This window comes from Coenobita brevimanus, chromosome 49 (genome assembly GCF_032717465.1).
Source record: "Coenobita brevimanus isolate Jiangsu-jjx chromosome 49, ASM3271746v2, whole genome shotgun sequence".
Taxonomy (NCBI): Eukaryota; Metazoa; Arthropoda; class Malacostraca; order Decapoda; family Coenobitidae; genus Coenobita; species Coenobita brevimanus.
The window spans coordinates 8915090-8942300 of NC_137002.1; the positions used below are offsets into that span (position 1 = coordinate 8915090).

Genomic DNA, 27211 nt, shown 5'->3' on the forward strand with positions numbered 1-27211 from the left:
AGGGTGACCATTCCCAACCCTCTAACTATCGTCCAATTGCTTTAACATCCTGCATCTCAAGAGTTTTTGAGTTAATTCTTAACAGAAAAATTTTAAAGTATCTTTCCTATCACAACCTTCTTTCTGATCGTCAGTATGGGTTGCGTCAGGGACGCTCCACTGGCGATCTTCTCACCTACCTTTCAGACTCCTGGTCATCCTCCTTTCGGGACTTTAGCGAAAGCTTTGCCATTGCACTTGACATCTCAAAGGCTTTCAATAGAGTCTGGCATAAATCTTGGATTTCCAAACTGCCCTCTTACAGTTTCTATCCTTCTGTGCCTTCATTTCTAGCTTCTATTCTGGTCGCTCTATAGCCGATGATGTAGATGGCCATCGTTCTTCTCCTGGATCTATCAACAGTGGTGTTCCTCAGGGCTCTGTCCTATTACCAACTCTCTTCCTTTTATTCATCAATGACCTTCTAAGCTGTACATCTAACCCTAACCACTCATACGCTGATGACTCCACCCTTCACCTTTCCATTTGGTTTCTGCAATGCCCATCTCAGCAGTTACTTCAACAAACATGGGATGAGGCTATGGCACACTTAATGTCTGACTTGGCTCGTATCTCTGGTTGAGGTAAAAATAATATTCTTGTTTTTAATGTATCAAAGACTTCGTTCTTACACCTATCAACCAGACAAAGCCTTCCACAGATGTACCCACTAATGTTTAATAATATTCAGCTTAATCCTGCATCATCCTTGAACATGCTTGGGGTTTCATTTACTCGGGACTTGGAAAGATCATATTACATCTCTTGTAAAATCTGCTTCCAAGAGATTAGGTGTGCTAAGCCTAATCCATTCCTTCTTTACCCCTGCACAATTGTTGATGCTATACACAGGTTTTATCCGCCCCTGTGTGGAGTACAACTCTCATGTGTGGGGAGGTTCCCCACATACAGCTCTTCTCAACAGGGTGGAGTCAAAGGCTTTTTGTCTCATTAACTCTCCTCCTCTTACTGACTCCCTTCAACCTCTGTCTCTTCGCCGCACTGTTGCATCTTTATCTCTTTTCTATCACTACTTCAATGGTCACTGCTCCTCTGAACTGTCTGCATGCATTCCTCCACCTCTAAGATGGGCGCGCAGCATCCATCTAGCGCAAACTCTCATCCCTTTTATCCCTTTTCTGTCCAACTCTCCAATGCAAGAGTTAACCGTTACTCCCAGTCCTTCATTTATGCAAAAGGTCAACCCTGGAACTGTCTCCCTCTGTCTGAATTTCCTGCTTCCTATGATCTGCAGTCTTTCAAACATAGTATGTCCAGGCATCTCAAAATGATCGGATCTTGAATTTGGCTCTCTCTTGTATTTTGTTTTTCTCTTGGAGGGAATAGTTATTGTGGGCTCGTGGCCTTTGGTTCCTTCTTCCTCCCATTAAAAAAAAAAAAAAAACACCTTACCATTTTAGTTGTTCTTCCTGATAGCCTTTTATATTTTTCTGATTATTTTTGGGATGGTAAATGAACGTTTCACATTAAATTTCTTTCCCTACTGTTTTTAGCTATGATCCTTCAGCTGTATCAACTGCATCAAGTTTAACAGAAGAGTCTTCCAACACACGTCCTAGTTGCCTTTTAGTACCTCTTCCTAGCTTTACATTTGAACCTACCCTAACCTACCCTAACAGTTTATCCTAACCTAACTTAACCAAGATTCAAGTAAGCTTTGGCAGTAAAACACGATGACAACAATGCAGCGATTACAGTTGTTTTCTTACAAAGCCACGTTCTTATGGAAAATAATTATAGTACAGTATTAGATATATCTCAGATGATTAACATTTTATTTCAACTAAAAAATATTGGGTGAAAAACAAAATACATCTACTTATACTTTGCAAAATTTAAGAAAACTGCCTGAACACCCCCGACAGCAAGTTTACTGCCAATCCTGCTGATTGGACATAATGTCAACACTAAACAAACTCAATTGTACGCAATTTAAAAACCATAAACAGTAGCAGAAGCCTAACTGAAGGCTTTGAACCCTAACTGGGGGGCCCCAGGACCCCCCCCTGATTATAACCTATCTCACAGCGTGCAAACTAAAATGTCTATCTATCTATCTATCTATCTATTGCCAGATGCCATAATCCCATAAGGGGTGACCATTTGACTTTGAGTTATTTGTTTTACTGGGTGTAGAACCTGCAGTAAGGAGAAAAGAAGGCTTTTCTGGGAATGGAAGAAGCGTGGTAGCAGCAAAGAGGAATATTTGGCTGCCAAGCATAGGGCTAGAAAAGAGGTATACAGGGCAAAGTCTGAGTCACAGAGACTTGATAACCTAAATCATGGGGAAAGGAAAAATACGATATTTAGGGTGGCAAGTCAGGTGAAGAGGGATAATCGGGATATTATAGGTGAGCAGTGTGTGAAGAATGATGAAGGAAGGGTAGTGGTGAACAGTGAGGATATTAAAGATGCATGGAGAGAGCATTATAACTGGTCGTTGAATGAGGAGTTTGACTGGGACAGGGAAGGTTTGGAGCCAGCAGATCCAGTGTCTGCCCCTTGGCCTTTGATTGATGCTGCTACTGTGAGTGAGGCAACAGGCAGGATGAAGGTGGGGAAGGCAGCAGGTGTGTCTGGGTTGACTGCCGAAATGATGAAGGCCTCAGGTGAGACAGGGGTGAGGTTAGTTACTGACCTGATAAATAGGATTATTTATGAGTGTGTTGTCCCAGATGATTGGCTGAAGAGTGTAATTGTAAATGTGTATAAAGGGAAGGATGATGCCCTGGAAAGAGGAAATTCTAGCTTGTAGATCAGATAATGAAGGTAATGGAGAGAGTTTTGGAAGGTATGATTAGAGAAAGAGTGAATATTGATGAGATGCAGTTTGGGTTTATGCCAGGTAGGGGGTCCACTGATGCCATATTCATTGTTCGACAGCTTCAGGAAAAATATATCAGTAGGAGAAGGATCTTTATTTTGTTTTTGTTGATTTGGAAAAGGCCTTTGACAGAGTCCCTAGAGAGGTGGTGAAGTGGGCAATGAGAAAGCTCGGCTTGGAGGAGTGGCTGGTTAGGGTGGTTATGGCTATGGATGTGGGTGCTCACACCCAGGTAAGAGTGAATGGAGATTTGAGTGATGAGTTTTCCGTGAATGCTGGTGTGCATCAGGGGTCAGTTTTGAGTCCCATGTTGTTTATCATGGTACAGTACCTGAAGCCCTTTCACATGACTTTAGAAACGGACTCCCGTGGGAGTTGTTGTATGCTGATGATTTGGTGTTGACTGCAGAGAGCGGAAGGGAGGCAGAGGAAAGGTTTAGGAAGTGGAGAGATGGTATGGGGCACAAGGGCTTAAGGGTAAATGCAGATAAAATAAAAGTGATGATATCTAGGGTTGGTGGTGGTACTGTCAAAGACGAGGGAGAGTGGCCATGTGCAGTTTGCCACAAGGGCATGGGAAGTAATTCTATGTTGTGCGGTGTGTGTGATAAATGGGTGAATAAGAGATGTAGTGGTATCAGAGGTAGAATGCGAGATAATGCTGATTTCATGTGTACACCGTGTCGGGGGAGAGCAGGTGGAGATTGTCAGATGTGAAAGGATTGAACTTGCTGGCGAATCTCTTGAGTGTGTGGAAGAGTTTTGTTATTTGGGAGACATGTTGTGTGATGGAGGTGGGGCTGGAGCTAGCTCTGTGGCTAGGGTGAGAAGTAGTTGGAAGAAGTTCAGGGAGCTCTTGCCTCTCCTGACATTGAGAGGACTCTCCCTACGTGCTAAGGGGTCTTTGTATGCAGCATGTGTTAGGAGTGTAATGCTGTATGGTAGTGAGACCTGGGCAGTGAAGGAGGAGGATATTTGTTGGCTCAGATGTACAGAAATGACAATGATTAGGTGGATGTGTAGTGCATCCCTGCGTCCAAGGTCTGGGGGGGTTGGGTTTACAATGGAAGAGTTGAGAGGTAGGATGGGACTGGAGTGTATTGGTGTTGTGATGAGGAGAGGTAGATTGAGATGGTTTGGACATGTGGAGAGGATGGGGGATGATAATTGGGTAAGGAAGGTGAGAAGTGTTAATATTGGGGGTGGGGTTATGAAGGGTAGACCGAGAAAGACATGGGACGAGGTCATTAAGTGTGACCTCAGGGTTAAGGGACTGAGCAGGGAGGCTGCAATGGATCGTGCAGCATGGAGAGCTGCCATTAGGTGACCAAGGCCGACGCATGCAAGCATGTTGGAGCGTTTAAAAATGAAACGAAACGAAACGAGTGGGGCACTAACCCTCCACCAACCCACTTGCTGACACACAGGGAGCACATATGGTTTGGTTATATGTTACCACCCAGAACTGTAAATGGTTTCTTGGCTTACAGGAAACCATTTGGCTTGTCACTCAATGTAAAGCCACCTGTAAAGGAAAGAAAAGCAATAAGAAGTGACAGATGGGTTAATAGGAAGTGAGGAGGGCAGGCACAGAAAAAGAATGATAAAGGCTAAGGAAGAAGTAGGCAGCACTAGATCAAGTGAGTGGATGATGGTCAACACCACCTACCACAAACTATGTGCAGTACGTAGAATCTGAGCCAAGGCAGTATCACGCATTAAGAGCATTCAGTACAACACAGTTGTTTGACAATCATCACACAACCATGTGATGGCAACGGTACTGATAGGTGTGATCATGAAACAAATCTTTATATACATCACATGACACATCTATTAAAATATGATACAGGTTAGCAAAATAGCACTTGGGGATTAAATCAAGTCACTTCATATTCCATAAAAACTAACATATACCATAGCTACACAGTTTGAAGCACAATAATGGAACCACCTATTTATGAACATATTAAAAAACATTAAAAAAACCCACTATGTATGCAAATTATAAAGAATAACAAAGAATTCTGTGAACACTTCATGCCAATAGGAAATTTGGAAGTATCATGTCAACGTCATAATAATCACTGGTTTAGTAAGTCCACCATTACAAACTTTGGTGAAGCATAAGGAACATATGATAAAAAGGGGAAAAAGTCAACAGAAAACAACCATTTACCACCATGAAAAGTTAGAAAACTACAGAAGACAAACCTGAGTAATCACAATTGAATTGGTAAGGCCCTTCTGTTGCATTATGTCAAACATGGGATAATGTTTACAAACCAAAACACCAGATTCCTAAGAATATTAATGTGAATCAATTCATTGCACAGTTTAAAGTCAACTTTCTTTTGTGATGTTTCTTCGGCAAATTAAAAATAAGCAAGATATTGTGGGGTCTAATGTGTGCAAGTGCTGGGGGTTTGCTAACGTTTCGTCCAATAAAAATGAGTTTTGTTCCTTGGTGGCACATTATGGTCGCAGGCAGTATGCTTTTGTTTTTGCTGGTACATTATGATTTGCAAAGAGAAGGAATGCCTTCTCTTTGAGGACATAATGGAACACCTTAGAACCAATACTCTCTCCTGTGAAATAAAAGCACACATTCACTTCTGGAAAGTCGATAGTCACCAATCTTCTCAAGAAAATGGACACTTAGACTGAGACATTAAGTCACAAACTACCAGTAGATATAATTTTTCTTGATTATGCCATGGCATTTGGCACAGTCCCCCACAAATGACTTTCGGCACAATTATCAACCCTTGGAATTACGGGAAGAGTAAAGTGATGGTCTTTGAGAGAGGTGAAGTCAGTGACTGTACAGCGAGGTTGGATGGTGAAAAATTGAAAAATGTGAGTACGTTTAAGTACTTGAGTAGTGTGATGAGTAAGGATGGAGGTTTGGAGGGTGAAGTGCTTGAAAGGGTACAGCAGGGAAGAAAGGTTGCTGGCTCTTTGAAAGCAGTGATAAGAAACAGGGAAGTGAGCATGGAAGTGAAAAAGTTACTACATGACAGTATTGTGATACCAACTCTAACGTATGGAAGTGAAGCTTGGACGTTGTTGGAAGGACACAAGTCAAGAGTGAGAGCAGTGGAAATGAGTTATTTAAGAGGAGCCTGTGGAGTCACATGGAGAGACAGGCTGACGATTGAGGATATAAAGGAGCATTGTGGTATGGATGTGAATGTGATAGGAAGCGTTATGAGGAACACACTGAGGTGGTTTGGCCATGTGGAGAGGATGAAGGGTGAGAGACTGACGAAGAGAGTGTATGTGAGTGAGGTGGCGGGGGGAAGAGGGAGGGGGAGGCCGAGGATGAGATGGAGGGATGGAGTGGAGAGGTATATTAGAGAGGGGGGTGTGAGTTGGGAGCAGGGCAGTGAAATGGCGGGGGACAGGGCAACGTGGAGGCGATTTGTTTGTGGCCACCCCAAACAGGATTGAGGTGTCTGGCAATAGACAGATAGATAGACAGAATTACGGGCAAAACTCTCTCCTGGATTAGAAGCTTTATCGCTGGTAGAAAACAATGCCTGATGGTCAACACTGAGTTATCAGAATGGAATAATGTCAGATGCGGTGTTTTGTAGAGTTGTCCTGGAACCATTACTCTTCACCGCGTTTGTCAGTGATGTGAAAGAGCTTTTAGACAACTTTGTATCAATGTCTGCTGAAAACACCAAGATATATCAAGTACTACAACAACCTGATGAAAACCAAAGCAATCTTCAAGCAGACAATGAACAGCTTCAGTTCTGGACAAGTAACAAGCAAATGCTCTTCCACTCACAAAAATGTGATGTCATGCATCTGGGCCCAGGTAACCCAGGCCATTTCTACAGAATGACTAGGGACAATGGCACATCACACACACTCCAGGTTACAGAGGAGAAGGACCTGGGAGTCATAACAGACTACCAGTCACAGTACTCCAAGCATGTACAGTCATAGGTCAGCTAACAGTGTGCATTGAAACACATATACTCAGCAATAGACAGCACATCTTTCCTCCTCCTGCAAAAATCCTTGTTCGAACCCACCTAGAATACAGGCGGCCCCCCACATTCTTGGGGGTGAGGGGACACAGACCCCCGCGAAGGTGGAAATTCCGTGAATGTTTGGTGTGCCCTCCTGTAAATGCCTCTACAGTACAACCACAAATCACTCCCTGTGAGCAAGTGTACACATACTGTACCTAATAAACTATATATGGGACCTGAAAGCAGCATAATATATCACAAATAGTTACAGACCAATTGTACCCTGTATAAAAAGGTGTAATAACAAATAAATTTTGACTGGGTATGGGTGTATTAAGTGAGGGTAACTATGTACCTGGTGACTTCTGCAGACTCCCACTACGGAGCACATCTCCTACATATTTACCCCAACTTCTTACAACCAAACCACCGCATGGGAATGCGGTGGTTTGGTGCAGGCCTGGTTTGGCTCGAAATGACCCACAAGCGTCTGCACTGCTACACTTTGCAGCCGCAAATAGAATCTTGGCTCCACAGAGGGGCAATGAATGAATCTGTGAGACCTGTGAAAGTTGAATCTGTGAATGTGGAGGGCTGCCTGTATGCTTCTATGATTTGGTGCCCAAAGCAGAGGAGGGACAAAGATGCCCTGGAGCAAGCCCAGCACCATGCCATAAGGTTAGTGCAAGGTCTGTCACACCTCTCACACTGAGCACCTGGACAGTCTCCAACTACCTACCTTTGAATTCTGGTGCCAGTGAGTGGACCTCACTCAAACAAATAAGATCAAGAGGGGTACCGAAAAGGTCAATTATAATAGGGAGTGTAATCTAGGTGGAAATGCAATGTTCCAACCATCATGCAGCACTAGCACAAGAGGACATGACCTAAAGTTGCAGGTTTGACATCAGCCTGGGCCAAAGAAGAATTTTAGCTCAAACTATAGTACTGGTCCCACAGAAAACTTGAACTTATTCTACCTATCAGCCTATGCACCTCATTTTGCTGTACTCACCAGGATGTGTTGTTGCTCTCGGAAATGAACGGTTTACAAGATTACCGTACTGATTTTTTCCTTCAGCACAGCAAGAGCCCAAACCATGCTGCCGTGCAGCCATGTTCACCAAACAGTAGCAGCATCAGTCCCTCTTCCATTGTTGTCAATTTTTTATATACATTTTGAACCAGTATATATGCATTTTATGAAGTTTTACACTGATTTGACAGCGTTGGAATCACATGACTTATGAAAGCCAATCACAGCTCTCTCTCCCTCTTCATCAACTAATCACATTTAATTTCATTCCGCCAATGAGCAAATTTTCCTGCACTCTGCCAGATTCAAAAGTCAGTCCTGCCATGTCTCTCCCGTGTACTGGGTGTGCTCTGAAACCTTGGGAGATTTTCAAGGATTTTTACCGAGAACCTGCGGCTTCCGTCAATTTTCTGCATAGGGATGGTGTCCTTCCAAGTCAGTGGAGTGTCCTCACTGTCACATATGACTTCAGTTGCGATAAGAAAAGCATCTCTGGGTGTGCCGCCAGTGGAGTCTGACCCACCATCCCCACAGTAAGATTAGTTAGAACTTGTTAGGGGGGATTTAGGTTAGGTTAGGTTAGGTTGGTTAGGTTAGGTTAGGTAAGGTTGGTTAGATTAGGATTATTTTACTTCAAAGCCTGCGCTCTTTCCAGAGCTTCAGTATTGAAACGACATCCAACACGGGTGTTTCCAATGGTTTTTGGTGTGATTATTGATGATTTTGACTTAAATTTCTGTCAGAAACTGGTAGTTTCTGTAATGACAAAAAAAATGGGTCACATCTCAGAAACTATTGATTTCCAATAGAAATAAAGGTTAAATTCAAACAAATCACACCAAAAACCATTGGAAACATCCAGGTTGGATGAAAAAATCGTTGTGGGACCAATACTACACACTGAATTTTATACTGCAAGTCACTCAATCATTGAATAAATTATGCCAAGAAACTGTCAATACCTTCAAAGCAAGACTGGCCCAAGAATGGAGTATAAGCAAGACACCTACTAGTACAAATTTTCATATTAAAACTATGGTTTCAAACCTATACACACAAGTATCTGCTTAGTGACTCATCTTCGGAGGAAGAACGTTACAATCTTGGTAAAGGGTCTCATTACCCTCACTGGGTACCTAATGACCTTTACTAAATTATGGACTCAATGAGATACTGTAATTATGGTTTCAATGAGGTCTGCTTGCTGGCACCAGAATTCAAGGGTAGGTAGTTGGAGACTGTCCAGGTGTTCAGTTCAGAGTATGAGAGGTGTGACAGACCTTGCCCTAACCATGTGGCATGGCACTGGACTTGCTCCAGGGCATCTATGTCCCTCTTCGAGTCTTCTGCTTTGGGCACCACATCACAGAAGCATATTCTGGGTGGGATCGAACAAGGGATTTTTTACAGAAGAAGGAAAGATGTCTCGCCCACAGCTCAGTACGGTACATGTTGCAATGCATCCACAACTCAGTTAGCTTTGCTGACCTATGATTGTACATGCTTGGAGTACTGCAACCACTGATCTGTTATAAACTTATGATGTATGACAACAGATAATTATGGTTCTCATTCAGAAAATCAGAGGGCTAGAAGCAGGTCTGTTGCAGGTTTTCAAATATGAAATAAGTTTGACCATGTTGACAATGAGGAGTAAGATTGAAAACTGGTCTTGGTTTGGCTCGAATGGCACTTCATGTCAGGTTCATGCTTAAAATGGGTAGGTTAATATCTAGAATGGCTTGAAATTCAGTTGTTTCTGCTTATTTTCACCATTAACAAATAAAAGCTAGGTTGGGGTTAATGTTTCCAAAGGCTTAACACCACACTAGAGACCCCACAATATACAGCATATTTTTTTATTGCGGGAGAATCAACACAGATTAAAGCTGACAAACAAACTGATTCACGCAATTTCTTCAGAATCAAGTGTTATGGTTCTGTAAACATTTACCAAAACATTACGTTTATCTGCTTTGGAAACGAACGCTGATAAAAGCTGACAATACAAAAACTGCAATAAGCAGTCATTTACCGTCATAAAAATTATATAATACAGAAAAACAATCGGGGAGAAAAGGAAGTGGATCTGTATCCTATTTTTGCGGCTTAAGCTAATCCGTATGCTTACCATAATGATTACCAAACAGATGCCGTACCACAACGTAGACTTTAATGTATCCTGAACCTTAAACACTGTCAGGCCATCCACCACGCGCCCAGTGGCCCTTACTGACGCCACCGTCGCTGGAAATGAAGTTGACGTTGTAAACATTACGATAGGAAAGGATCAGACGAGTGACGGGCAATAACAACGTTTACAAGCGTCGATGCCTTCCTTTTCTTTTTTTATTTATTATTATCCACTACCCAACATTAAATATATAGCTAAATATGAAGCGTTGATTATCAGCGAAAACTGTATTCTACTGAAATGTTCTAAATGCACTCAAGCTTGTAAGGATCAGTGAAAGCCATGTCCGCTTAATATTTATTGTTGTAAAAGGTACAGAGCGCTAATACAACAAAAGAAGGTGGGGGCTGGTGGGTCTTGCCACACACCTTCTTCAGCCAATGCAGTTACATACAATTCCTGATGGACATTCGTGGTATCAGTTTTTTATAACAAGATGGTACGTACTTCATCATAAACTACCGAACCAGCGACTGTGACATTTCTCTCCAAATACTAATAACGCCTGACAAGTCACCAATACAGTGAAGCATTATAGTCGACATCTTGCTGCTTTCGAAAAAAAACAAGTTATTTATACTAAATATATGGGTTTAAATTACAATGATTAATGTCTAAAGATAAGGTACTCCACATTAATATATTGTAGGCTTTTCTTATGTTATACAAAATACAGATTAGACATTCGGAACTTTAAGTATTTAGAAAACTGGGGTGTGGTTGATGGCGGAAAAGTAGCCTCGGTGATGCGTTTTGGCGTCTCAGCTGTAGCTGTTGCCATGGTGATTGATGAAGCCCTCGACTGTAGTGTAAAATCAAGTTGTTTCAGCTAGTGGCTGTTGCGAAGATGATAGCCCCTAGACTGTGATCATTCAGGATTTTATCACAACCCGTAAGTCAAAGTTTCCCATGTATAACATTTGTTGGGATACGTATTACGAACTCGTAGAGAGGTCGATGCTGGGAATGGTTGCTGCCTGCTGGTACGTGGGCCGTGAGAGGACGATGTGGAGGTCTGTCAGATCATATGAATATGGTATGCAAGATCAATCTGAGAGGGGTGAAGTGGACCAGGAGAGAGAGGGACAGTCAGGGGGAAATACTGAAAGTCGAGATGCTGAGGATCAAAGAAATAGAAGATGAATACAGGACCAAAGTAGGGGAGGAGTTGGAATCAGTGAATTGGAGTGAAACGGATCAGGACTGCCTGTGGAATGCATATTGGGATTGCTTAGTTAGGAATGCTAAAGATGTGTGTGGTGTGGTAAGAGTAACAACAAAGAAGAAAGCTTTGGCATGGTGGGATGAAGAGGTTAAGAGAGCAGTGGAGGAAAGAGGAAGAAGTGAGTGGTTACAGAACAGGGGTTCTGAGAGCAAGAAGCACATAAAGAGACTAGTGAAGAGGAAAAGGATGGCAGTAAATGATGATCTAGGAAGAAAAACGAATGCAAATTACTCTGAAAATAGGAAGTTATTTTGGAAAGAGGTGTGGAAATGTAGAAGTGACATCGGAAAAAATGCAAAAGTGTGAAGGATGTAAGTGGTAGATTATTAACCCATGGGGATGAAATAAGGTTCAGATGGACAGTATTTTGAAAGCCCAATGAATGGGAATAGAGAGAGCAGAGATGCTGTAAATATGTTTGAGGGGTGTGCAGAGAAGGAATGCAGTGCCAGGAAATGTGGCACTCTCACAGGTGAAGAGTGCTGTGAAGCGGCTGAAAAATGATGTACCGTATGCCGAGATGATTAAGTGTAGTGAAGAGTGCGGAATGAAGTGCTTGTTGGAGATATGTAAGAAGGCATGGATAAGTGAAACTGTGCCAGCAGAGTGGAAAAAGGCAGTGATTGTTTATCTATCTATAGCCCGACGCCCTAATCCCGCAAAGGGTGGCCGCAGACAAAACGCCTCCAGGTCACTCTGTCACCCACCATTTGACTCCCCTCCCCCCAACTCACCCCCCCCTCCCTCATATACCCGTGTACAAAAATAAAGGTAAGTGAAGTGAGTACAAGAATTATCGTGACATAAGTTTATTGAGAGAATGGGAATACGGTGTAGGTATATGTGCGGGAGTCAGTGAGAATGAGAGGGCAAGAGAGGGAGTATGTCTGATGATAAGCAAGAAGTGGAAGGAGAATATAAGAGAGTATGGAACAGTGGGTGCAAGGATTGTATGGGTGAGGATGAAAGTAGGTATACAAGCATGGGCGATTGTATGTGTGTATGCTCCAACAGAGGATCGAGTGGCAAGAGTGAAAGATGAGTTTTGGGCGAGAGTAGAAGCATGTATGGACAAGTTTGAGAGGAGCGAGAGAGTGCTGTTGATTGGAGACATGAATGGCAAAGTTGGGAATGTACGAGTGGATGGAGTGATTGGTCAGTGGGGTGTGCCAGCTGAAGCAGATGGGAATGGTAGTGCTTTGGTGGACATCTGTGCTGGTAAGGGGTTGGCAATAGCCAACACCTACTTTTGTCATAAGATGATCCACCGGTATACATGGAGAGTAATGAGGAGGATGGATAGTGAACTTGTTGAACGAAAGGCAATGATAGACTACGTGTGTGTGGATGAGCGAATGAGAAGACAAGTGTTGGATGCAAAGGTGTGGAGAGGGTGGGGGAATGGAGTCTCGGACCATCACTTAGTGATGGCCAAGGTAGAGCTGCAAAGAAAGTGGTTGAGGAGACAAAGGGGAAGACAGGAGGAAGCAGCTCCTGTGAGAAGAGTGGAGAAATTGCAAGATAGTGAGAAAATGACAGAGTATAAGAGCATAGTGGAAGAAAGATTGGGAAGGTATGAGCTAGAGCAGATGGAAGGGGTGGAAGACGTATGTAAGATATTCACGGAAGAGATAAGCGCAGCGTGTGAGGCAGTTTGTGGAGTGAGGAGGAGATGCAAGGGTGTGCAAGGGACAGCATGGTGGAATGATGAGGTGAAACGAGCTGTGGAACAAAAGAAGAAGGCATATGGTGAATGGTTGGCGAGTAGAGGTAGGGGAGAAGATGAGAGAGAGAAGAGAGAGGTATATGTGAGCAGGAGAAGGGAGGTTAAGAGACTGGTGAAGGAGAGTAAGAAGAAAGTGGATGAAGAGTTTGGGAGGAATCTGAGTGTGAAATGGAGGGAGAGTAAGAAATTGTTTTGGAAGGAGGTAAAGAAAGTAAGGCAGTGTGAAAGGGGAAATAGTAGGGGAGTGAAAGATAGGAATAATAGATTGTTGCTGGAGAAGAGAGAGAAATTGAGGAGATGGAAGGAGCACTTTGAGGATTTGTTGAATGTAGAGAGTGAGAGCAGTGTGAGTATAAGTGGTTGGGGAATGGCTGGGAGAAGAAGAGATGAGAGGAGGGAGGAAGAGATCAGTAGGTCGGAAGTAGTGGAAGCGATGAAGAAGATTAAGCTGGGAAAGGCCCCAGGAATTGATGGAGTGTGTGGTGAAATGCTTAGGTATGGGGGTGAGATTGTTGTGGAGTGGATATGGAAGTTGTGTAGATTGGCTTGGGAAGAGGGAAGGGCTCCAGAGGACTGGAAATCAGGTATAATTGTTCCTTTATACAAAGGAAAAGGGGAGAGAGAAGTATGTGGTAACCATAGGGGTATTTGCCTTCTTAGTGTGACTGGTAAAATATGTGGTAGAATACTCATTGATAGGGTTAGGCATATGACAGAGGAGCTAGTTGGAGAAGAACAAGGGGGATTTAGGAAGGGAAAAGGATGTGTAGATCAGATATTTGTTCTAAGATGTTTAGTGGAGAAGTATCTAGAGAAGGGAAGGAAAGTGTATGCTGCCTTCATGGACTTGGAGAAAGCTTATGACAGAATAGATAGGCAAGGTATGTGGAAGGTATTAAGAATATATGGAGTGGAGGGGAAATTGTTGAGTGCTGTGAAGAGTATGTACGAGGGAGCTAGGGCTACGGTGCGAGTGGATGGTGAGCTGAGTGAGTTCTTTGATCTCAATGTGGGACTGAAACAGGGGTGTGTGATGTCTCCATGGCTGTTTAATATATATATGGATGGGGTTGTAAAGGAGGTGCAAGGTAGGGCAGTGGATGTGGGGGTGGCCCTAATGAATGAGGGTGAGATTTGGAAGCTTCCGGTGTTGCTGTTTGCTGATGATACAGTATTGTTGAGTGAAGATGAATGGGAGTTGCAAGGTTTGGTGAATGAATTTGGGACAGTGTGTAGGAGGAGGAAGCTGAAAGTTAATGTAAACAAAAGTAAAGTTATGGTGTTTGAGAGGAATGAAGTCACAGAGTGTGCAGTGAGGTTGGATGGTGAGGATATGGAGAATGTGAGTGCATTCAAGTACTTGGGTAGTGTGATGAGTAAGGATGGAACTTTGGGGGATGAAGTACGTGAAAGGGTACAGCAGGGAAGAAAGGTTGTTGGTACACTGAAAGCAGTGATGAGAAATAGGGAGGTGAGTATGGAAGTTAAGAAGTCACTGCATGATGGTATTGTGATCCCTACCCTGACATATGGAAGCGAGGCGTGGACCTTGCAAGAGGGGAACAAGTCAAGAGTGAGAGCAGTGGAAATGAGTTACTTGAGAGGAGCATGTGGAGTGACGTGGAGGGACAGGTTGACGAATGAAGAAGTGAAGGAACGTTGTGGGGTAGATGTGGATGTGGTTGAAAAGATTAGGAGAAATACACTGAGGTGGTTTGGACATGTGGAGAGAATGGAGAATGAAAGACTGACTAAGAGGGTGTATGTAGGTGAAGTGGAGGGAGGGAGAGGGAGGGGTAGACCGAGGATGAGGTGGAGGGATGGAGTTGAGAGGTATATGAGGGAGGGGAGGGAGAGTTGGGGGGAGGGGAGTCAAATGGTGGGTGACAGAGTGACTTGGAGGCGTTTTGTCTGCGGCCACCCTTTGCGGGATTAGGGCGTCGGGCTATAGATAGATAGATAGATAGAAGTTTATTGAGTGTGGTAGGGAAGGTATATGGAAGAATTATTATGGCTAGAGAAAGTAAGAGAGATATCAGAAGTCCTAATGAGTGATGAACAGTGTGGCATTATGAGTGGCAGAAGATGTGTGGATCATATATTTGCATTGAGACAGATAGTGGAGAGAGCTTGTGAGAAGGGCTATAAGGTGTTTATGGCATTTATGGTTCTGGAAAAATCATACAACAAAGTAGACAGAGAAGGATTGTGAAAGGTTTTGCGCATATAAGGTGTAGATGATAAGCTGCTAGGTGCTGTCGAGTTTTTACGATGGTAGTGAGGCATGTTTAAGGGTAAATGGGCATCTAAGTGAGTGGTTCACAATCAGTTTGGGCATGCGACAAAGTTGTGTGATGTCCTCATGGTTGTTCAGTATTTATACATGGATGGGGTGATGCGAGAAGTAAAAACACTAGTAATGGAGAGAGGGATGGTGTTGGTAATGAATGGTGATGGATGGAATATCTCAAAGTTGTTGTATGCTGACGATGCAGTACTACTTGCAAATACCGAACAAGAACTTGATGGACTAGTGCAGAGTTTTGCCGATATATGTGAGCATTGTGCCTTGTGAGTTAATGCAGAAAAGAGTAAAGTGATGGTAATCAAGAGAGAAGGTGACTCCCAGACCCCAGTGTGTTGTTACAGTGAATGGAGGGAGACTGGAATTGGTGAGAGAGTTCAAATAACTGGGTACAGCGATAGAAATGAAAGGAAAATGTGCAAAAGAAGTGGAAAATAGAGTGACACAAGGAAGGAAAGTAGCTGGTGCAGTGAAGGCCTTGATGAGAAACGGAGGCCTGAGTGTTGCAGCAGTGTGAGGCTTACATGAAGGAGTGTTAGTGCCAACTTTAATATTTGGGTGTGAGACTATGGTGTGGCATGAATATGAAAAATCAAGAGTGAGGGCAGTGGAGATGGGAGATGGAACTGCTGAGGATTGTAGGCTATGTGGAGCACAGAGAGTGGATAGATTATGAAATAAATTGATTTGTGAAAGAACTTGAGTGAGGAAGTCTGTGGACACCAGAATCAAAGAGAGTGTTCTGAGATGGTACGGTCATGTGGAGAGAATGGATAAAAACAGTGGTGAAAAAGGTATAACTGAGTGAATTTGAAGGAGGAAGGAGGCGAGGTAGGCCAAGGAGAAGGTGGAGGGATATGGTGGATGAGTGTGTGAGGAAGAGAGGCATGGAAGTCGGTGAGGCTAGGGGACTGACAAGAGATCGAGCTGGTTGGATGAATGTTGTGAGAAGAAATGCATGATCAGGGATTTGGCTCCTTTTTTAACATGATAGCATTCGGATTGACTCTGTTGGATACATTTATGTGAAGCTACAGAATGTGGTGAAAGTTTTTTGACATTATCAGATACAGCCAGGATTCCAGGGGCTTGAATGATGAGTGAATGGAAACATGCCCCATTGGATTGGGCAAACTTGGACTGTCTGGACGTTGCTACTCTCCACTCTGCCCTAAAGTGGGAAAGGAGGTCCGGATGATGATGACGATGATGTGGGTAAACTAATAATAGACCCACCCTTTTGTTGTATAAGTACTCTGTATAGCCTACCTCTACAATCAATCAATCATCCAGTACGGTAATATGTACCGCCACGGTGGTCAGTATTGCTGCAGGCCTGTTAGTACCAGAGTTTGAATCCAGCATTTTGACTCAGGTGTCCATTCTTCCATTATGGGTTCTATTTAACTATCTATCTATTCATTTATTGCCAGACACCTCAATCCTGTAAGGGGTGGACACAAACAAATCGCCTCCATGTTGTCCTGTCCCCTGCCATTTTACTGCCCTCCTCCCAGCTCACACCCCCCTCTCTCATATACAGTATCTCTCCACTCACATCCCTCCACCTCATCCTTGACCTCCCCCTCCATCTCCCCTCTTTCCCCTCCACCTCTCTCACATACGCTGTCCTTGTTAGTCTGTTGCTCTCCATCTTGTCCACGTGACCAAACTACTTCGGTATATTTCTCCTTATGCTTTCTATCACATCCACATACACACCACAATGCATCTTCACTTCCTTATTTGTCAGTCTGTCTCTCCTTGTAACTCCACATGTTCCTTTAAGATAACTCATTTCCACTGCTCTTACTCTTGACTTGTGTCCTTTCAATAGGGTCCAAGCTTCACTTTCGAATATTAGAGTTCGTATCACAGTACACTCAATCCTCGTAAATCGCGTGTTCATAAATCACGGATTCGTAAATCACGGCTAGGTGGCCTTCAGACTGCTGGCAACCTTAAATCACTGTTAAGTCATGAAAATCGTGGATCTAGGCACCCAAGTGGGCCTTTTCCGAGGAGAACTGTAAATCTCGGCATTCAAACTGAAAATTGCAACCCAATAACCAATCACCATGCATCCCTGGTGGCAAGTGTGCATGCTAATGCCGCCATGTTGTTGTTGTTCTTGTCCCACCAGTCCGCACACTACAGACCGTCGCCATGGAGTACGAGAGTTACCTGCCTTTTTTGTGCAATTTCCCTCCGCCTCCTACCTGCCATGGCCCCTCCCGACCCCCTGATGAAGCGCTCTAAGCAGTATGGCATCAAGAAGCTGCCGCATTTGTTGTACAGTCAACATTTGGAGCTCATTCGTCGTGTTGAGAGGAGAGAGAAGTTTTCAAAGCTGGTGAAAGAGTTTGGGAAGAACAAGTGCTGAGAGGTTCTAAGTTCTTCCCAACATCACCCCACTCCATTCACGTAAGCAATTTTGTCATAGGATTAAGGTGAGATCCCTTAACATGGCTTATTTCTATTTAATACATGCACTGAATATTTCTAAATTTGTATGTTTGCGTTTGATGGTGCCTAGATAGGTGTAGGTGGGGTGTTGTGGGGGCGTGTTGGCCAAAGTCTAGACCCAAATTAATTTTTCACAAAAGTTATTATTCATAAATCACGGAATTCGTAAATCACGGCAGTGGTCCGGACCCAAATTGCCGTGATTTACGAGGATTGAGTACGTTTAAGTATTTGGGTAGTGTGATGAGTAAGGATGGAGGTTTGGAGGGTGAAGTGCTTGAAAGGGTACAGCAGGGAAGAAAGGTTGCTGGTTCCTTGAAAGCAGTGATAAGAAACAGGGAAGTGAGCATGGAAGTGAAAAAGTTACTACATGACAGTATTGTGATACCAACTCTAACGTACGGAAGTGAAGCTTGGACATTGTTGGAAGGACACAAGTCAAGAGTGAGAGCAGTGGAAATGAGTTATTTAAGAGGAGCCTGTGGAGTCACGTGGAGAGACAGGCTGACGAATGAGGATATAAAGGAGCGTTGTGGTGTGGATGTGGATGTGATAGGAAGCGTTATGAGGAACACACTGAGGTAGTTTGGCCATGTGGAGAGGATGGAGGGTGAAAGACTGACGAAGAGAGTGTATGTGAGTGAGGTGGAGGGGGGAAGAGGGAGGGGGAGGCCGAGGATGAGATGGAGGGATGGGGTGGAGAGGTATATGAGAGAGGGGGGTGTGAGTTGGGAGCAGGGCAGTGAAATGGCTGGGGACAGGGCGACTTGGAGGCGATTTGTTTGTGGCCACCCCAAACAGGATTGAGGCGTCTGGCAGTAGATAGATAGATAGAGTGTACTATCATGCAGAGACTTTTAAACTTCCATGCTCAATTTCTATTTCTTATGACTGCTTTCAAAGAATCAGCAACCTTTCTTCCCTGTTGTACCCTTTCAAGTACTTCACCTGTCAAACATCTATCCTTACTCACCACACTACCCAAGTATAGTACATATATGCACTTACATTTTCCATTTCCTCATCATCCAGCCTCACTGTGCATTCAGTGACTTCATTTCTCTCGAAGACCACATCTTCACTCTTCCCTACATTGACCTTTAGACTCCATTTCTTGCACACTCTTCCAGACTCATTCACCAAACCTTGCAGTTCCCCTTCATCTTCACCTAATATAGTATCATCTGCAAACAATAGAACAGGAAGTTTCCAAATGCTGCCCTCTCTCATTAGGGCCACTCCAACATCCACTGCCCTACCTTGTATCTTTTTTATAACCCCATCCATATATAGACTGAACAACCATGGTAATATGACACATCCCTGTTTCAATCCAGCATTCAGATAGAAAAATTACCGGTAGGTTAGTTCACTATCCACAAGCACTGCAGCCTTAGCACCTTATATATGCAGCTTCCCTTTTACTCCATATACATAGTTCTTAATATTTTCCATATTTCTTGTCTGTCCACTCTGTCATATGCATTCTCCCTACAACTTGTATCCCTTCCCTGGAAACTTTTCCACCAAAGACCCAAGGATGAATATATGATCAATACAACCTGTTTTTAGGGTAGGTCTACACTGAGTGGCAAGCCAAATGATTTCCTGTAAACCAGGAAAGCATTTACAACGCTGGGTGGTAACCTTATAACCAACCAACATGTGTTCCCTACGTGACAACAAGTGGGCTGGCGGAGGGTTAATGCCCCTCCTCGGAAAACATCTAACCAAAAATACGAACAAGAAGCCTCGGACCACGACTGACCTAAAGGTGACGACTAAGGACCGAATAATGGACATGGTACGGATAGCTACATGGGATGTAAGAGGTGCAAATGATGAGGTGAAAGAAAGAGAGATTGTTCAGGTGCTTGAGGAAGTGGATGTATGTGGATTAATTGCAACTAAATGGGGAGGTGAGAGTGTGAGAGAATGGGAGTATGGATGGGGTATATGCACCGGAGTAGGTGAGAATGAGAGGGCACAAGAAGGAGTGTGTATTGTTGTGCATAACAGATGAAAGGAGAGTATAAGGGAGTATGGATCAGTTGGCTCAAGTATTGTGTGGAAAAGATTGAAAGTCGGACTACAAATGTGGGCGATTGTGTGTGTGTATGCACCAATGCAAGATCGTGCAAGCATAGTGAGAAAAGAGTTCAGGACAAATGTGGAAGTGTGCATGGAAAAGTTTGAAAGGAACGAGAGATTGTTTTTGACTGGAGATATGAATGGAAAAGTAGGGAATGTGAAGGTGGATGGAGTAGTTGATGAGTGGGGTGTGCCTGCAGAGATGGATGAGAGTGGCAGTGCTTTAGTGGACATTTGTGCCGGGAGGGGGTTGGTGATAGCCAGTACCCTCTTCAGGCACAAGAGGATCTATAGGTATACGCGGCGATTGACGAGAAGGGTGGTTGGTGAACTGAATGAACGGAAGGCAGTGATTAATTATGTGTGTGTAGATGAAAGGATGAGAAGGTGTGTAATGGATGCAAGAGTATATAAAGGTTGGGGGAGTGGACTTTCTGACCACCACCTGGTGGTGGTTAGAATCAAAGTCCAAATGAAATGGAGAAATAGAAGAAGGGAAGGACAGGAAGTAGTAGTCAGTCAGTATCCTACCATATTCTTTTGCTGTTACATAAGAAGACAAATGTCCCTATAACTACCACACACCTCTTTTTCCCCTTTTCCATTGTACAGGAGAATAATTATACCTGACTTCCAATCCTCCAGGTCTCTACCTTCCTCCCAGGCCAATCTGCACATCTTCCATTTCCATTCTACCGCTATCTCTCCCCCATGCATCAGCATTTCACCACACACTGCATCATTCCTTGGGCTTTTGCCATTTGACTTTCTTCATTGCTTCTACTACTTCTATCCTACTGATTTCTCCCCCCCTTCTCACATCCCTCCTTCTCCCAGCCATTCCCCAGCCACTTATACTCGCATTGCTTTCATTATGTTTAAAAATTCCTTAAAGTGTTCTCTCCATCTGCTCTCCCAACTGCACTAGCAGTCTACCATTTTTATCTTTCACTTCCTGACTAACTTCTTCATCACCCTGTCTGACTCTCTTCACCTACTTCCAGAACATTTTCTTACATTCCCTCCACTTTACACTCTAATTCCTTCCAAAAGAAATACATTTCCTCCACTTTACATTCAAACTCCTTCCAAATTCCTCATCCACTCTCATCTTACTCTCTCTTACTAATCTTTTCGCCTCTCTCTTCCTGTCTACATGTAACTCTCTCTTCTGTCTCTCAGCTTCGTTCATGCCTCAGCTTCCTATCCACTCACTATATTCTTTCTTCTTTTGTGCCAAAGCTTGCCTCATCTCACCATTCCTCCATGCTGTTCTTTGCACCCCGATTTGCATTCTCTTCACCCTCCACACCACCTCACATGCTGCACAAATTTCTTCTGTAAATATTTTGCACACTCCTTCCACTTCCCCCATTGTTGTAAATCTTATTTACCCAATTGCTTCTCCACTTCTTTCTTATATTCTGTCTTTTTTCATTCCTCATGCAACCTTTCTATATTTGTATGGACTACTTCCTCCTGTCCTCTCCTTCTATTCATCCAACAATGTAGCAGCCAATTCTTTTCCCAACAATTTGAGGGGGATAATAGAGGATGAAAGTACACAAAGGACCAGATTTTCAACTTGGACGAGACAGGCATGAATTGGAAATCCATGCCATGATTGACCTACATTGCCAAGCACCAGAAACAAGCAAGAGGAAGGAAGCTGGACAAGGCATGTTTTACAGTCATGTTGACCCTAAACTTTTGAGGCAGCTGTAAGATGAAGCCTGTGAGTGTCCACACAGCAAGACATCCTCGGTGCTTGAGCAATGGTAGGTGCATGGACAGATTCCCTAGTTTCTGTTGGTACCATTCAAACAATGGGTGGATGACTTCTAGCATTCTCAAGGATTGGCTGCTTAAACGTTTTGTGTCCAACGCTTGCCTCAAGTGCTGCCAGCTGGACCTTCCATTTAAAGTGTGCCTTATAATGGATAGTGCTCCCTGTCACCCACACTACCTGGCTGATGTGTGTCCTGATGTTAAAGTAATTTTCTTGCCCCCCAACACCACCTTTCTTGTCCAGCCACTTGATCAGATCATTGCCAACGATGAAAATTTCTACCACACCGAACTGTTCAGTTACCTCAGAGAAGAAACAGAGACAAACGAGTAACTCAGGATGATCGAGGCAGTGGATGAACATGGGAATTTGGACATAGATGACCCCATGCCACAGGAAGAACTGCCTGACCGTGCCCCAGCCCTGGAAGTTGGCTCCATTGTCCCAGAGATGATGACGATGAGGCGGTTCTGGCATCAATTCAACATCAAGAAAGCCTTCAGTTTCGTTGTAGCTTCATGGGAAGAAATAAACGAGGCTACAATCAATCATGCCTGGTGCTGTCCGGTACCTCACCTTTATCCTAAACAGCCAGGTAGCAGGGTTCAGCAGGTGGCAGAGGCTGAAAGGACAGTGTTGGTGGCAGCACAGGTAGTTGCTGGATGCCAGGAAGTCACAGCTGAGGAAATGAGGGAGATTGTGCAAGAGGAGCAAGAAAATGCCATGACCACCATGCTCAGGATCGATGAGGAAGATGAATTTGCTAGCCAGCAGCAAGAGCAATCTCACCCAAAACCTACACAGACCCTCACAATGCATAATCTGGCTGATCTCCTTGCCATCACTGACCAGCTCAAAGAAGCAATTATAAACAACGAATGTGACTGCTTTAGGGCTGAGGAAGCATCCCACATTGTTGACAGGGCCCTTCGCTTCCATGCCGATCTACACAGAGATGGGGTGAACAGGAGGAAGCAGTCTCTCATCACTAAATTTATGAGAACCCCAAACGAGTCTGCCCCATCGACCAGCAACCCTGCCAGCCCTGCCCCAGCATCCAGTGACCCCAGCATTTCTGGCCCGTCAAGCAGTCACCCTTTCGATCATGATGGCTCTGAGGAGGGTTGTGACTTAGAGGGATTTATGAGAGAGGCAGATGCACATCAGGAAGCTTTCCTTCAACAGCAGGGACAGTGAGAGTGACGATGGCGACCCCACAGGGCCACAGTAGCCTCACCCAATTCTCAGCCCCCCGCCACCCTCCCCACAAGTCCAGCCAGGTTTCAAATCATGGTATTAAATGCAGGTTTACTTGTTGCATTTTTATTTATAATGATTACTGTTCTTATTAAAAAATATCTATTTATATGTGTGTATTTTATCACTGTAAAACGAAGGGATAAAGTCACGACAAAGGTTGGGGAAATGTGCCTACGCGGGGGAGGTGCTGACCAATTTGCCTTTAATACTGTACATGTATTCTGTGGTTCGAGCCTTGCAAAATTTCAATTTTGGGAGGGTTTTTGTCGACCAAATTCTCACAAAATTGGAGACAGTACTGTACCTTGACTTTCTCCACCACTAAAAGTCCACTCCCCCAGCCTCTGTATGCCCTTGCATCCATTACATACCTTCTCATTCTCTCATCCACACACACATAATCAGTTATATATTCCCTTACTGCACTTGCAATTCGGTTCACTACCCACCCTTCTTATCACTCGCTACGTATACCTGTGTGCCCAAAGAGGGTATTGGCTGTCACCAACCCCCTCCCCTTTATAAGCTGATAGGTAAAATGTGGGTGAAACTGCAGGAGAGACCCAATGCATAAAATTTAGTATATTTTGTTCTCAATAAACTGTAATGTACAGTGGGCTTGCCTACTGAGTGAGCTCAGAGTGCACGAATCGCATTGTGTGCGAGTGACCAAAAATCATAACCAAAAACCTTGAATGCGCGAGTTTACCTCACAGAATGCGAGGTAGAGGCAAGGAGTGGCTCAAAAATGCCATTTTCCATTAGTACGCGACCCCCCCCAAACACACACATTGCGCCAATAGTGACCTAGAGGCTCGTGGAGAAGGTGCTCAAGAGAAGTCTACAGTAAGATCTCAAATAACAACTTCGACAATAACTTTTTTGACAATAACACTAAGTTAGAATAGATACCCAGTTCCTATAATAATGACGTTTATTTCGCAAATACCAAGTTGTTATACTGCCAATACGTCCATAACAAGATGAGAAATGAAACAAACAAGCAAGAAGAGATGAAGGAAATTGCTGAAAATGTGAGCAGTAGCGAGGAGGAGAGGGAGGATCTTTCCCTCACCACCTCCCCTGACTCGCCCACTGCCGTCCCCTCCTCCTCCACTGCCCCACCTGACTCAGCAGCCACCTCCCCCTCCACCTCCACAGCCCCACCTGACTCACCTGCTTCACCTAGCATACCTGCAACCCCCACCATAATGACTGTTGCTGCATTCTGGAAGAAATGTAACATTCGACAGGCTGTAAATTTCTTTGTCAAAGCCTGGAATAATACAACATTGGCAACAGTTAAACAAGCGTGGTGCGGTCGGGGTGGCAGTGGGGGCACTCTAGGTGTGTTGCCGCACCTCAGAACCCCTGTTATTTAAGTCCATCAGACCTGTTGTCTACTGTTGTTAAGTTGACTGCCCATTTTTTTGTTAGTGTAGCAATATCTGTAGTAAAATGTTTGAAAAATTTGGCCTTTATTATGTCTCTAAGGGCAAAAAAATGTCCAGGTATGAGGCAGTACCGCCCATATGTTATTTTTCCCATAAGATTATGTATTCTCAGTACGCGATTTCACAGTGAACGAGGACCAGGACCTCCCAATCTCTCGCGCACTGTGCGAGCCCACTGTACTTGTCACTGTGGTAGCTTAAAAAAGTTGCAGAAATGTGTCATTTTGAAGATATCAACCATAAAGCCACTAGTTTTATATGCAAACCATGGCAGACTGTTAGGTTGGTTCAGCTCCATATGTCATTTTATCAACAATTGTTCATCCCAACTAACCCAACCTAATATGACCTGACATCCTAACACAACTTAGCCTGACAAAACCCACCATGATTCAACCAAAACCTAACCTGAATGATTTGGGGACAAATGAGTTCTGGGTCCGAATTGAACTATTGCACTCTGTAAGACGCCACTGCAGACATCAGCAAACCTAACTTGTACTTCATACTGCTTGTATCGTAGATTTGACGGAATGTGAAGCATTTTAATTTAATCTCCGAGCACTATTTTGCTAACCTGAATGGTATTTCTATATCATCTTAGAATGCACTTGCATTGAGAGGGAAGATAAAATCTAGCTGATAGAACTGAAGGTTTGCTTTGTTGGGTAAAATTACTGCACTTGCAATTTTTATGTATTTATTGCATCATTTGCAAACCAGCTGAGTGGTAAGAGAGTGGTGGAGTGACAGTGGCCAGATGAAGAATAAATTGGCTGGCTGTGGCAGTATACACAACTGTGATCTAGGGAGTTGTGATAATTCTACTGTACAACACTACTGTACTTTCCAAATCATCAGTTCACCAATGAATGCCCAAGATTTATTTCTTTTGTGAGTGTGTTTAAGCACTTGGGTAGCGTGATGATTAAGGATGGAAGTTTAAAGCTGGGTGAAGTGCTTGAAAGGGTAAAACAGGGAAGAATTGTTGCTGGTTCTTTGAAAGCAGTGATATGGAACAGGGAAGTGAGCATGGATGTAAAAAAGTCGCTGCATGACAGTATTGTGATACCAACTCTAATGTATGGAGGTGACGTTTGGACCTTGTTGGAAGGACATAAGTCAAGAGTGAGAGCAGTGGAAATGAGTTAATTGAGGGAAGCATGTGGAGTTACAGACTGAAGAATGAGGAAATTAAGGAGCGTTGTGGTGTGGATGTGGATGAGATAGAAAGCATTAGGAGAAATACATTGAGGTGGTTTGGCCATGTGGAGAGGATGGAGAGCAAGAGACTAATGAGGAGAGTGTAGACAATGCGAGAGATGTGGAAAGGGGGGAGAGGAAGGGGGAGGCTGAGGATGAGATGGAGGGATGGAGTGGAGAGGTATATGAGAGAGGGGGTGTTAGCTGGGAGCAAGGCAGTGAAATGGCATTGGACAGGGTGACATGGAGGCGGTTTGTTTGTGGTCACCCCTTACGGGATTGAAGTGTCTGGCAATAGATAGATAGATGGACAGTTTTTTTTTCCATGTTTTTATTAATAATATTTAACAAAATGGACATGCCAAGATACTGTATGATATGGCAAGCTCGTTGGTAGTCAGTTCATCACGTAGAAAACCATACGGATGCCACAATTTTCCACCGATGAAGAGCATGCCTTTTTTCAGTAGATTTATTTATCTTTGGAGACATGACACATCCCTGTTTCAAACCAACTTTCAAACAGAAAAATTCACTTAGTTCACCATCCACACGCACTGCAGCCTTCGCACCATCGTACATACTCTTCACAGCATTCAACAACTTCCCATCTACTCCATATATTCTTAACACTTTCCACAATCCTTGTCTATCCACCCTGTCATATGCTTGTTCAATCTGTACATGGATGGGGTAATAAAAGAGGTACAAGGTAGGGTAGTGGATGTTGGAGTGGCCCTGGTGAGAGAGGATAGTGTTTGGAAACTCCCTGTACTGTTGTTTGCAGATGATACTGTGTTGTTGAGTGAAGACGAAGGGGAGCTGCAAGGCTTGGTGGATGAGTTTGGGAGAGTGTGTAAGAAACGGAATCTAAAGGTGAATGTAGGGAAGAGTAAAGTGATGGTCTTTGAGAGAGGTGAAGGTAGTGAATGTACAGCGAGGTTGGATGGTGAGGAATTGGAAAATGTGAGTACGTTTAAGTACTTGGGTAGTGTGATGAGTAAGGATGGAGGTTTGGAGGGTGAAGTGCTTGAAAGGGTACAGCAGGGAAGAAAGGTTGCTGGTTCTTTGAAAGCAGTGATAAGAAACAGGGAAGTGAGCATGGAAGTGAAAAAGTTACTACATGACAGTATTGTGATACCAACTCTAACGTACGGAAGTGAAGCTTGGACATTGTTGGAAGGACACAAGTCAAGAGTGAGAGCAGTGGAAATGAGTTATTTAAGAGGAGCCTGTGGAGTCACGTGGAGAGACAGGCTGACGAATGAGGATATAAAGGAGCGTTGTGGTGTGGATGTGGATGTGATAGGAAGCATTATGAGGAACACACTGAGGTGGTTTGGCCATGTGGAGAGGATGGAGGGTGAAAGACTGACGAAGAAAGTGTATGTGAGTGAGGTGGAGGGGGGAAGAGGGAGGGGGAGGCCGAGGATGAGATGGAGGGATGGGGTGAAGAGGTATATGAGAGAGGGAGGTGTGAGTTGGGAGCAGGGCAGTGAAATGGCGGGGGACAGGGCGACTTGGAGGCGATTTGTTTGTGGCCACCCCAAACGGGATTGAGGTGTCTGGCAATAGATAGATAGATAGAT

At 43.9% G+C, this 27211-nt stretch overlaps 1 long non-coding RNA gene across 1 annotated transcript in view; it reads right to left on the reverse strand.

Annotated features, from left to right (window-relative positions):
• The window catches only part of LOC145399527 (uncharacterized), a 71193-nt gene extending 61094 nt beyond the window's left edge, over window positions 1–10099 (reverse strand). Inside the window, exon 1 of the long non-coding RNA XR_013897311.1 lies at window positions 10041–10099. This is a non-coding gene — a long non-coding RNA (uncharacterized LOC145399527). The remainder of the gene's footprint in view (window positions 1–10040) is intronic.
• Window positions 10100–27211: the final 17112 nt, after the last annotated feature.